The sequence below is a fragment of the Acinonyx jubatus genome, chromosome B2 (assembly GCF_027475565.1).
Source record: "Acinonyx jubatus isolate Ajub_Pintada_27869175 chromosome B2, VMU_Ajub_asm_v1.0, whole genome shotgun sequence".
In the NCBI taxonomy this organism is placed as follows: Eukaryota; Metazoa; Chordata; class Mammalia; order Carnivora; family Felidae; genus Acinonyx; species Acinonyx jubatus.
The window spans coordinates 75,957,558-75,970,321 of record NC_069385.1 but is presented as its reverse complement, the minus strand read 5'-3'; the positions used below and the strand labels follow the sequence as shown (position 1 = coordinate 75,970,321).

Genomic DNA, 12,764 nt, shown 5'->3' with positions numbered 1-12,764 from the left:
GAGTGATGGCTCCAGAACCTCCAGAATGAGAAGCTGTATACAATCTTGACTTCTCAGCAGAAGGTCTCCCAAGTGCTATCAGCACAGGTGGTGTCCAGTTTCCAGATATTTTTCTCCACTAGCAGCCACTCTTATGACTGCAAATGCCCCATTGTTACAAGTTCAGTTGGGGGTCCTCTGGAGCTGTTCTGTTCCCCAGGAGCTCGATGGGCCCTTTCCTAATGATAATCCATAGTGTTCAGCTGTGGCTGGCCCAACCACTCTCTCCTGGATGCCTAGAGAACAGCAGAGAGTGCAGCCTGTCAGTCCTTTGCCTAGGAGTTCCAGTAGGCACCAGGAGACACTCGTGGTATTGCTAGAACCTTCTGCATGCCATTTGCTTTTTTATCAGTGGTTTGTGTCTCCAACCACAATGCAAAACCATGAGGTCAGGATTTTGTCTGGGTTTTTTTTTCTTTTCCACTGCTCCATTTTTAGTGCTTAGAAAAGTACCTAGAACTAACACATGAATTAGCAAGGTCCGAGGATATAAAATCAATGAGCAGAAATCTGTTGCACTTCTATATACCAATAACAAAGCAACAGAGAAAGAAATCAAAGAATTGATCCCATTTCCAACTGCACCAAAAACAGTAAGATATCTAGGAATAAACCTAACCAAAGAGTAAAAGATCTGTACTCTGAAAACCATACAAGACTTATGAAAAAACTGAAGAAGACGCAAAGAAATGGAAAAGCATTCCATGCTCATGGATTGGCAGAACAAATATTGTTAAAATGTCCATACTACCAAAGGAATCTACACATTTAATGCAATCCCTATCAAAATACTACCAGCAGGGTGCCTCAGTGACTCAGTTGGTTGAGCGTCTGACTTCGGCTCAGGTCACGATCTCATGGTTCGTGGGTTTGAGCCCCACATAGGGCTCTGTGCTGACAGCTCATAGCCTGGAGCCTGCTTCAGATTCTGTGTCTCCCTCTGTCTCTGCCCCTTTCCTGCTTGTGCTCTGTTTCTCTCTCTCAAAATTAAACAAAAAAATAAAAATAAAAATAAATACCACTAGCATTTTTCACAGAGCTAGAACATGCAAGCCTAAAATTTGTATAGAACCACAAAAGACCCCAAATAGCCAAAGCAATCCTGAAAAAGGAAAGTGAAACTGGAGGCATCACAATTCCGGATTTCAAGATATATTACAAAGTTGTAGTCATCAAAACAGTATGGAACTGACACAAAAACAGACACATACATCAATGAAATGAAACAGAAAACTCAGAAATGGACCCACAAATATATGGTCAACTAATCTTTGACAAAGCAGGAAAGAATATCCAATGGAAAAAAGTCTCTTCAACAAATGATGTTGAGAAAACTGGACGGTGACATGCCAAAGAATGAAACTAGACCACTGCTTACACCATACACAAAAATACACTCAAAATGGACGAAAGACTTAATTGTGAAATAGAAAACCATCAAAATCCTAGAGGAGAACACAGGTAGCAAACTCTTTGACCTCAACCAGAGAAAATCTTACTAGACAAGGGAAGAGAAACAAAAGCAAACATGAACTCAATTTGGACTTCATCAAGATAAAAAGCTTCTGCACAGCAAAGGAAACGACAAAACTAAAAGGCAGCCTACAGAATGGGAGAAGATATTTGCAAATGATATATCTGATAAAGGGTTAGTGTAAAGAACATATCAAACTCAACACCCCAAAATCAAACAGCCCTGTTAAGAAATGGGCATAAAACATGGATACATTTCCAAATAAGACATCCAGATGGCTAAAAGACACATGAAAAGATGCTCAACATCACTCATTATCAGGGAAATACAAATCAAAACCACAACGGGATAACCACCTCACATCTGTCCAAATGGCTAAAATTAACAACACAAGAAACAAGAGGTGTTGGCGAGGATGTGGAGAAAGGGGAACCCTCTTACACTGTTGGTGGGAATGCAAATTGGTGCCGCCACTCAGTATGGAGGTTCCTCAAGAAATTAAAAATAGAAAAAAATACAGATACAAAGAGTTACATGCACCCCAATGTTTACAGCAGTATTATCAACAATAGTTGAACTATGGCAAATCCAACTGTCCACCCACTGATGAATGGATAAAGAAGATGTGGTATGTATATATGTACACACACACACACACACACACACACAGACAATGGAATATTACTCAGCCACCAAAAAGAATGAAATCTTGCCGTTTGCAACAACACGGATGGAGACAGAATGTATGCTAAGCGAAATAAATCAATTAGAGAAAGACAAATGTCATGATTTCACTCACATGTGGAATTTAAGAAACAAAACAGATGAACACATGGAAAGGCAGGGTGGGAGGCAGGGAGAGAAAAGAGGGAAAGAAACCAAAAGAGACTCTTAACGATAGGGAACAAAGTGAGGGCTGCTGGAGGGGAGTTGGGTGGGAGATGGGTTAGATGGGTGATAGGTATTAAGGGAGGGCACTTGTGGTGATGAGCACTGGGTATTGTATATGAGTGAGAAATCAATGAATTCTACTCCTGAAACCAATATTGCACTGTATATGAACTAAAGTTAATTGAATTTAATTAAAATAAATTAAATTAATTAAAATTTAAACAAAATAAATAAATGTTAAAAGTACCTGACATAACTGGGATTCAGTAACTTGCTACATAAGCAAAATGGAAAGCTTTAAATATTTAACTTCTGAGAAATATTAAAATTTTAAAAAATAGTACAACTGCTGCTGAGGAAACTGATTAGCATATTAATTCTGGTAAAATTAAGTTTAAAATTAAAAGCAATCAGTAAGGGATATTGTTTTAAAAAAAAGTAATTGTAAAATGGAAAGCATACTTCACCTGTTAAAGCAATATCTGGGAAGACTGATCCTTTAAAACATAATGTCATGAGGGGTGCCTGGGTGGCTCAGTCGGTTAAGCATCCGACTTCGGCTCAGGTCATGATCTTACGGTCCGTGAGTTCGAGCCCCGCGTCGGGCTCTGTGCTGACAGCTCAGAGCCTGGAGCCTGTTTCAGATTCTGTGTCTCCCTCTCTCTCTGACCCTCCCCCGTTCATGCTCTGTCTCTCCCTGTCTCAAAAATAAATAAACGTTAAAAAAAATTTAATAAAAAAAAACATAATGTCATGAATAACTCTTCAGAATAAAACAGAATTATGTAGGGGCGCCTCGGTGGCTCAGTCTGTTAAGTGTCAGACTTTGGCTCAGGTCATGATCTCACGGTTCGTGAGTTTGAGCCCCACATCAGGCTCTGTGCTGACAGCTCAGAGCCTGGAGCCTGCTTTGGATTCTGTGTCTCCCTCTCTCTCAGCCCCTTCCCTGCTCATACTTTCTCTCTCTCTCTTTCTCTCTCTCTCTCTCAAAAATGAATAAACATTAAAAAAAATTTTTCTAAACAGAATTATGTACAGTAATGTAATTGAAAAAGAAAGAAAAATTCAATAAATTTTTCTCTTGCTCAAAATGAAAAATTTGTAAGTTAAAAATGGGAAAAAAGCTAGAGTAAAACTGAGCCTCAAAAATACATGAACATATGTAAAGAATCAGTAAATTTCTGAATATTACACCTTGAAAATATGCCTCCAAACCAAGAATAAAAATTATCAATATTATGAGAATAAGACTTATTATCAGAAGCACTAACATATTCTCCTGTGTTCACTTAATAATGGCACTTAGTCATTTAGTGGTATATTAGCCAGTCTTTTTACATAAATTTTCCAATGTCGGTCTGACCTAACAGGTCTCCCATATTGCATGCCATGTGAATGGCAATGCCATCTGGCTATCTTCTGATATTCTTTCATGTTTAGTAACTACAACCCCCCATATGCTGTTAACCAAATATTCTATGGCATAATAGTGTCAATTTGACTCTGAAAAAACAACAACCAAAAACAAAACAAAGCAAAAAAACTACGGCTTAAAAATTTGGGAACTGGTCCAGGTTAAAGTCCTATGATTAGGTTCATATTCTATTACTGATCTTTATGAATTAAAAAAAAAAGTTAACACATAAGCAAACTTAAATCTTAAAATCGCTGAAAATTCAAAAATATATATGGCATGATTTTGTTTAAACCACAGTTTTTAAGAATGACACATCAAGGTGATTCCTACCAACCTGCGGCTTTCCAGAAAGTATGCAGCAAATGGTAAGTGGAATTCTGAACCATTTAATAATCCTGGCTCTAAGTTTCATTTTTTCGTACTAACAGAGACATATTCATATATATTTTGTAGAACTTACAAACAGTAGCTTAACACATTCTCCTTATTAAACGCTAGCTTAATACAGTGAAACACTATCTTAATGCACTCTCCTTATTAAAAGCTGATGTAACAAGTATCTGTTTCAAAGAATTTTTACCTTAGGGTTATGCTGTGGGGCCTATCCAACAAAGGACAGTGTATCCCAAGTATACATGCAGCTTCTAACTTCCATTTGCTTTCTACTGAGTCTTTCATGTAGTTAAAAAGTTTAGATGTCTATACATATATTAGGTTTCCAGACCACCTATAATTCTAATTCCCTAATAGCGTTCTCATACACCCAAGGTTCAACCCTGGTTTTCTCATTTTCTGTCCTTCTTTTACTTTCACCACTCCTTAAAAAACCTTTGGACTAGATCCCTAGACAGCAGAATGGTATGCTGTTTCACTGCTGAGGACAGCACACAGGACAACTATTCTTCTGGACTCTACTAATTGATCTATGTATATCTTCTTGAGAAAACTGAGACCATCAAGCAGAAATGAAAACAAAATTCCTGGCATAACAAGACTTCTATTAAAAACTGTGCTTGCATGGTAACTGAGAAAGAAACTTTTTCCTAAGTAATTTATCAGAAACAATTACCATAAGAACAGAAAAGATACATTCTGAATTCTGCACTAACCATCTTTAATGTTTGAGCTTCAGTAATTTGCCTTGTTTTTTTCCCTGAATAAGGACTCAAAGTAATCAAGCAAAATGGCAAAAAGGAAAACACTGTCTAAATCACAAATATCTTTAAGTAATCTATTTATGTATAATTCATTATAAAATGTATTCATTGTAAGGTTTGTTTTTATTATTTATTATTCTGAAATAAAGAGATCAAAGTGAGCTGTACCTTTATATGTCAATATTTTCAACGATGTATTAACATAGTTTATATGCATATTTTATAACTACAGAAAGAGAAGTGATACTAATTTGTCCTGGACACATTCTACTGAATGGTTTCTTCCCCCAGATCTTCCATAGTGCCAAATACTGCTCTTTGATATTGATCTATTTAATTCTAATTGAAAACATAGATAATGACTTCTAGAATTTTTTTGGTGGTACACAACCTTATTTCTTCAAAACCCACCAGCCAGATAGAATACACATTTCCAAGGCACGTTTTTAAATGATTATTTTGAATCTGTGCAACTAAATTCTCTCATGATCATCTGCTTTAAGAGGCATAAAATCAATTAGCTACAACCAATAATATATTAACAACAGCTTCTTTAAAAAAAAACATTTGGTTTCATTACCCTAAAATTTACAGCAAAATACCATAACCATAACACCTAAAATTCATTTCATCTACGTATTTTAGGATATAAGCAAGTATAACTATTTTGTAGTTTAAGTGACACATTTGCTTAATTAATAAAAAGAAAGAACACCTCTACCTAAGAGAGCCAGTGGATTTTCATTTACTTTTTTATGAATATAATTTATTGTCAAATTGGCTAACATACAGTGTGTGAAGTGTGCTCTTGTTTTTTGGGGTAGATTCCCGTGGTTCACTGCTTACATAACAACACCCAGCGCTCATCCCAACAATTGCCCTTTTCAATGCCCATCACCCATTTTTCCCCTCTCCCCCACCCCCCAATCCACCATCAGTTTGTTCTCTGTATTTAAGAGTCTTTTGTGGTTTGCCTCCCTCCCTCTCTGTTAGAAACTATTTTTTTCCCCTTTCCTTTCCCCATGGTCTTCTGTTAAATTTCTCAAGTTCCACACATGAGTGAAAACATTTGAGATCTGTCCTTCTCTGATGGACTTATTTCACTCAGCATAATACCTTCTAGTTCCATCCACATTGCTGCAAATGGCAAGATTTCATTCTTTCTCATTGCCAAGTAGTATTCCATTTAATATATAAACCACATCTTCTTTATCCATTCCTCTTTCCATAAATTGGCTATTATTGGAAGTGCTGCTATAAACATTGGGGTACAAGTGCCCCTATGCATCAGCACTCCTGTATCCCTTGGGTAAATTTCTAGTAGTGCTATTACTGGGTCATAGGGAAGTTCTGTTTTTAACTTTTTGAGGAACCTCCACACTGTTTTCCAGAGCGGCCACACCAGTTTGCATTCCCACCAACAGTGTAAGAGGGTTCCCATTTCTCCACATCTTCGCCAGCATCTGTACTTTCCTGATTTGTTCCTTTTAGCCACTCTGACTGGTGTGAGGTAGTATCAGTGTGGCTTTGATTTGTGCCAATGGATTTTTAAAATATTGGATGAGAGGTTTAACTAAATAGTTTAAGTATTTCTCACTTAAAACCCAGTTCCTACAGATTCCTTGTAAGGCCGAGAAATTAGTAACCATCAGTAGCAATACTATATTTTCCAAACATAGCTCTTACAATCATTAGTAAGATTTAAAAACTTGGGGCACCTGGGTGGCTCAGTCTGTTAAGTGTCAGACTCTTGATTTCGGCACAGGTCATGATCTCACAGTTGATGTCATCAAGCCCCACACAGGGCTCTGCACTGACAGCACACAGCCTGCTTGGGATTCTTTCTCTCTCCCTCTCTCTGCCCCTTCCCCACACATGCACACACACACACACACACACATTCGCATTCTCTCTCTCTCTCTCTCTCTCAAAATAAATAAGTAAACATTAAAAAAAAAAAAAAAAGATTTTAAAATTCTTTCAGCAAGATGGAGTGCTGTTGTCCCCAAGGAAGGTTTAAGGTAAATTTCACAAAGTCACCAAACCAGTAAAAGTACCTGGTAAGTAACCAGACTGGTAATTCTTAGTAAATTACTGAAACTACAAATGAACACAAATGATTTCAGAAAAAAAAAGAAAAAAAAGCCAGATCTCAGATCTTTGATTGAACTGTGTATGAATAATCCAAACCAAATGGGTAATACCTATTGCCAGTAGAGTCCCTAGTAATCACATGCACATTTACACTATTCTAAAAAGTGTAATATATGTGACCTAGACAAAATCCTCCAGGTATGCCTATGATAGTATGTGTAGTGATTATTCATATAGTGAACCGGAACATCAGGATTGCAAGGTAATCATCTATTGTGCCTTTGTTTGGTTTATCTTTTTTTAAATGTTTATTAATTTATTTTGAAAGAGAGTGTATGTGTAAGGGAGGGGCGGGGAGAGAGAGAGAGAGAGAGAGAGAGAAAATCCCAAGCAGACTCCATACTGTCAGCATAGAACTCGATATGGGGCTCAATCTCATGAACCATGAGATCATGACCTGAGCCACCCAGGCACCCCTTTGTTTGATTTCTTTTTTTTTTTAATTTTTTTTTAACGTTTTTATTTATTTTTGAGACAGAGAGAGACAGAGCATGAACGGGGGAGGGGCAGAGAGAGAGGGAGACACAGAATCAGAAGCAGGCTCCAGGCTCTGAGCCATCAGCCCAGAGCCCGACGCAAGGCTCGAACTCACGGACTGTGAGATCATGACCTGAGCCGAAGTCGGACGCTTAACCGACTGAGCCACCCAGGCGCCCCATGATTTCTTAATTCCTTGAGCTAATCAAAGGTTCTACAGAGTATAAAAATTAGATGGCAATTCAACACATTACCAATTAAATTACACATGAATTTGTAAATGTCCCTTGCCTATCCTGAATGATGACGATCTTCAAAAAGGCTTTTCCTCCTCCTCTCTGGATTATGAGATGTCCTCCAATGTACTCCCATAACATCATGTACTTCTATCATGGAACTTTGCACTCCATTATTTCTGCTGAAGCACTGTTTTACCCTGCCCAAGGTCTAGGTGCTTCTGGTGAACAGGAACTGTGATATTCATATTTGAATAGTACCTAGTAAAATGTCAAGATGGATCAGGGTCTTAATAAGCTTTACAACAGGGTTGTACCCTGACAAACCCATGATAAATTGAAAATACCATTAAGTCAAAAATGCGTTTAATACATCTAACCTACCAAACATTATAACTTAGCTTAACCTACCTTAAATGTGCTTAGAACACTTACATTGGCCTACAGTTGAGCAACATTACCTAACACAAAGCCTATTATATATATAAATTTCCAAAGGGGACTTTGGTACAAAATATTTTAAGAACTATTGCAGACAGCAAAGGAAACAAAAAAACAAAAGGCAACCTATGGAATGGGAGAAGATATTTCCAAATAACATATCTGATAAAGGGTTAGTATCCAAAATATATACAGGAGTTATAAAACTCAAACTCAACATTCAACTTATAAAACTCAATCCAATTAAAAAATGGGCAGAAGATATGAATAGACATTTTTCCAAAGACATACAGATGGCCAATAGACACATGAAAAGATGCTCACCATCACTTATGATCAGGGAAATGCAAATCAAAACTACAACGAGATCTCACCTGACACCTGTCAGAATGGCTTAAATCGACACAAGAAATAACAGGTGTTGTGAAAATGCGGAGAAAAAGGGACCCTCGTGCACTATTGCTGGGAATGTAAACTGGTACAGACACTGGTACTGTGAAAAACAGGTAAGAAGCTTCTTCACAAAGTTAAAAATAGAACTACCCAACAATCCAGCAATTGCACTTCTAGATATTTACCCAAAGAATTCAAAAATATTAATTCAAAGGGATATATGTACCCCAATGTTTATAGCAGCATTATCTACAATAGCCAAATTATGGAAACAGCCCAAGTGTTCATCGACTGATAAATGGATAAAGAAGATGTGGGGTGTGTGTGTGTGTGTGTGTGTGTGTGTGTGTGTCTAAAATGGAATATTACTCAGCCATATAAAAGAATGAAATCTTTCCATTTGCAACAACATGGATAGAGCTAGAGAGTAAAATGCTAAGCCAAATATGTCAGCCAGAGAAAGAAAAATACTGTATGATTTCATTCATGTGTGTAATTTAAGGAACAAAACAAAAAAGCAAAGAGAGAGAGAGAGAGAGAAAGAGGCAAACCAAAAAACAGACTCTTAACTATAGAGAACAAACACATGGTTACCAGAGAGGAGGTAGGTGGGGGATGCGTGAAGTAGGTGATGGGGATCAAGGAGGGCACTTGCTGTGATGAACACTGTTATATAAAAGTCTTGAATCACTATACTGTACACCTGAAAGTAATATTACACTGTATGTCTGCTAACTGGAATTTTTAAAAAGCCTAAAAAAAAAAGATAGGAACTGTTGCAGAAAACTATGCTTCAGTGTCTAAGCGATGTATCTCACATATCAACATGATATTCCCAGAAACACCACAAGATGGCTTTCTTACTTCAGATCCACAGTTGAGATTTTCAAAAATGTTTGGTCTCCTCTTAGTTACTTTATGGGAGCTTGTGAAGTTCACGGAATTGCTCAAGGGTCTCCAGAGAAACAGAATGAAAGGGTGTGTGTATAAACATCACATATATGAAGAAATTTATTATAAAGAATTGGTTCATGCAATTATGAAGGCTGACAAGTCCCCAGATCTGAAGTTGGCAAGTTGGAGACCCAGGAGAGCCAATGGTGTAGTTCTAGACCAAGCCCAAAGGACTGAGAAATCAGGAGAGCTGACAGTATAGTTACAGTCCAAAGGCCAGCAGGCTTAAGATCCAGGAAGAGCCAGTGTTTTAGTTCAAATCCAAAGGTAGGGGAAAAAATCAATGTCCTAGCTTGAAGGTATTCAAGCAAGAGGGGTTCCCTCTTTGTCACAAGAGGGTCAGCCTTTTTGTACTATTCAGACTCGCAGCTGACTGGATGAGGCCCAACCACATTAGGTAGGGAAGTCTGCTTTACTCAGTCTACCAATTCAAGTGTTAATCTCATCCAGAAACACCCTTACACACACACCCAGAATAATATTTGACCAAATGTCGGGACATCCAGGGGCCTAGCTAAAATGACACATAAAAGTAATCATCACACTCACCAAAGATTTTTCACCAAATATTTGTTGAGTGAATGCTTATAATGCTTGCAGGCACAGAGCCAATGAAACAGTGTTATGTCAAATATGGTCCAGAGTCTCATGAAGCTAACAATCTAGAGAGCTTAACAGGATATTACATGAAGAGCTACACAAATAATTATAAAATAACACTGTGGTAAGTACAGGGAAAGAAAAGGGAAAATTTACTATCTAACTTAACTTAGGGGCTTGAAAGGGAAGAGCTCACTAAGCAGTGATACTAAAATGAGAACTGGAAGTACCTGGGTGGCTCAGTAGGTTAAGCATCTGACTCTTGGTTTCAGCTCAGGTCATGATCTCATAGTTCGTGAGATCTGACAGTGCAGATCCTGCTTGGGATTCTTCCTCTCTCTCTGCCTCTCCCCCATCTGTACTTTGTCTCTCAAAATAAATAAAAACATTAAAAATAAAATAAAATAAAGTAAAATAAAATGAGATCTGAAGGAGAAACGGAAGAGTAGAAGCTGACCAGGTGAAAGACTCAGGGTGACTGTGCAGGAAACGGCAGGGGCACAAACCCCAGCGTAGAACAGCTTGGCTTCTCGGAGAAAGTAGAAGGAAGGAAACGTCAACTAAGGGAAGAACGATGCAAGGTGACCCTGGGGAAGACAGGCAGGAACCAGAGCAGGCAAATCCCTGATAGGCAGGTAAAGTAATGGGAAAACCTGGTTCTTTGCCTGACTAGTGATGCCATTTCATGAAAACACTGCAAGTGTGTCAGCAGCGCTCACCCATGATGTTTGTTATTCACTACATTGAGGAATCTCCATCCCGAGGCTAGCTCACTAAAGAAAGAGAAAACAGAGCTTCAGAAGCAGTTGCTGAGCACCAGGCAAATGACAGAAGGTTCAACCTGGGCTCAAGATTCTCAATCTGTCTTCCTCGTCCCTGCATGATTCACAAAGATACTCTCAACTGCAACACTTGTCTTTGTAACACCACCTCCTAGCTGCCACACCAAGGGCAGATCTGAGCCATGCCCTACAGCAGTAACATTTAACAAGAAAATTAACCTTAAAAATATATAAACCAAGGGTTACTGGGTGACTCAGTCAGTTAAGCATCGGACTTCAGCTCAGGTCATGATCTCACAGGGTTGGTGAGTTTAAGCCCCGCATTTGGCTCTGTGCTGTCAGTACAGCACCTTAGATACTCTGTCCACCGCTCCCCCCCACCCCCGCCCCTCCCTTGCTCACTGTCAAATAAGTAAATAAATAAATAGAAGTCATACAATATTTCCAGTGTATAATGGAAACATATTGAGTGCTAGAAACCACAGTTACTGTTTAGAAAGGGGAACAAGCTAGCTGGGGCACAAAAGTGAAAGGGAGACCAACTTTTCACTTCTTCATATTTTTGCTGTTACACAGTGAATCTGTAAGGCTATTAAAAATACTAAGAACTATTAAGAACCGTTTATCTCAATCTCAAGAATATATACCTATATAACCATACTTCTTATTTACATTTCTTAAATCTCTATCCTTATGTTTCTGGCAGCTCTGGGTACAGGCAGACACTGCTGTTTCCCGTAACATCTATTCTCCCCTTCTTCCTCAGTAAGAGGTCCCTGTATTGTTTGGGTGGTAATGTATCAGATAAATGACTAAAATTCCAGACTCCCCTATAAAAGAGGCCCTGTGAATGAGTTCTGAACAATGAATGTGAGTGGAAGGGATGTGTAGGATGTAGGGAAGGCTCCTTAAAGGGAGCTAGCGGACTCCACTGGAAGGTGGCCCTTCTTGTGTTTCTCCCATTTCTTCCAGCAACCAGCTTGGAATGTGCAAATGCTATCTAAGACCCATAGTCAGTCAGGACCATGAAGTGTTCTGGAAGATGGAAGTGCAGCAATGTTCCTGATGACTCTGTGACCCACCAAACAGGCCCAGACGGTCTACCTCTGATTTCCTTCATGTGTGAAAGAAAAATAAGCTACATCCTAACCAAATCACTGTTACTTGTTTTTACTGTTGTTGTTCTTGCTGTTATATGTACCAAAACCAAGTCGTAAATGATATAGTGGTCATTCCTGTACCCACTAAAGGAAAGGGATTCTCCAACATATACCCAACAGCATATTTAACCCACAATGTAGAATGTAACTTGTGGAGAAGTTATAAGCATATTTGAAAGGCAAAACAGAACTATACATTAGGTCAACAATTAACCATCATTTACCCATTTGACAAATTTTTACAGAATACTAACTATATTCCAGGTCCTAGGAGCAAGTATGTGAAAAGATAAAGCTATGATATAAACCAGCATAACAACCCTACCCACCTCCTCAGAGGAATTGTGAACCTTGTAATTTCTGTAGTATTTTCTCCATCACAGCATGAAGAGAAACAGACGGATACAAATACCAACAAGGCCAAGAATTTTTAAAATCCCTAGACTGTAGAAATTTTACAAATTATGTCATGTTCTTATTTTTACATAAATCATTTTCAACAGAATGACCTTTATTACCAAAATTACTGTAGCAAATATGTACCCAGTGAAATGAGGAAGATATGTGAATATATATTGGAAAACATATT

At 38.2% G+C, this 12,764-nt stretch overlaps 1 protein-coding gene across 1 annotated transcript in view; it reads right to left on the bottom strand.

Annotated features, from left to right (window-relative positions):
* Positions 1–12,764, bottom strand: part of ME1 (malic enzyme 1) — a 190,322-nt gene that overhangs the window by 163,658 nt on the left and 13,900 nt on the right. The gene's annotated exons all lie outside the window — the stretch shown is intronic.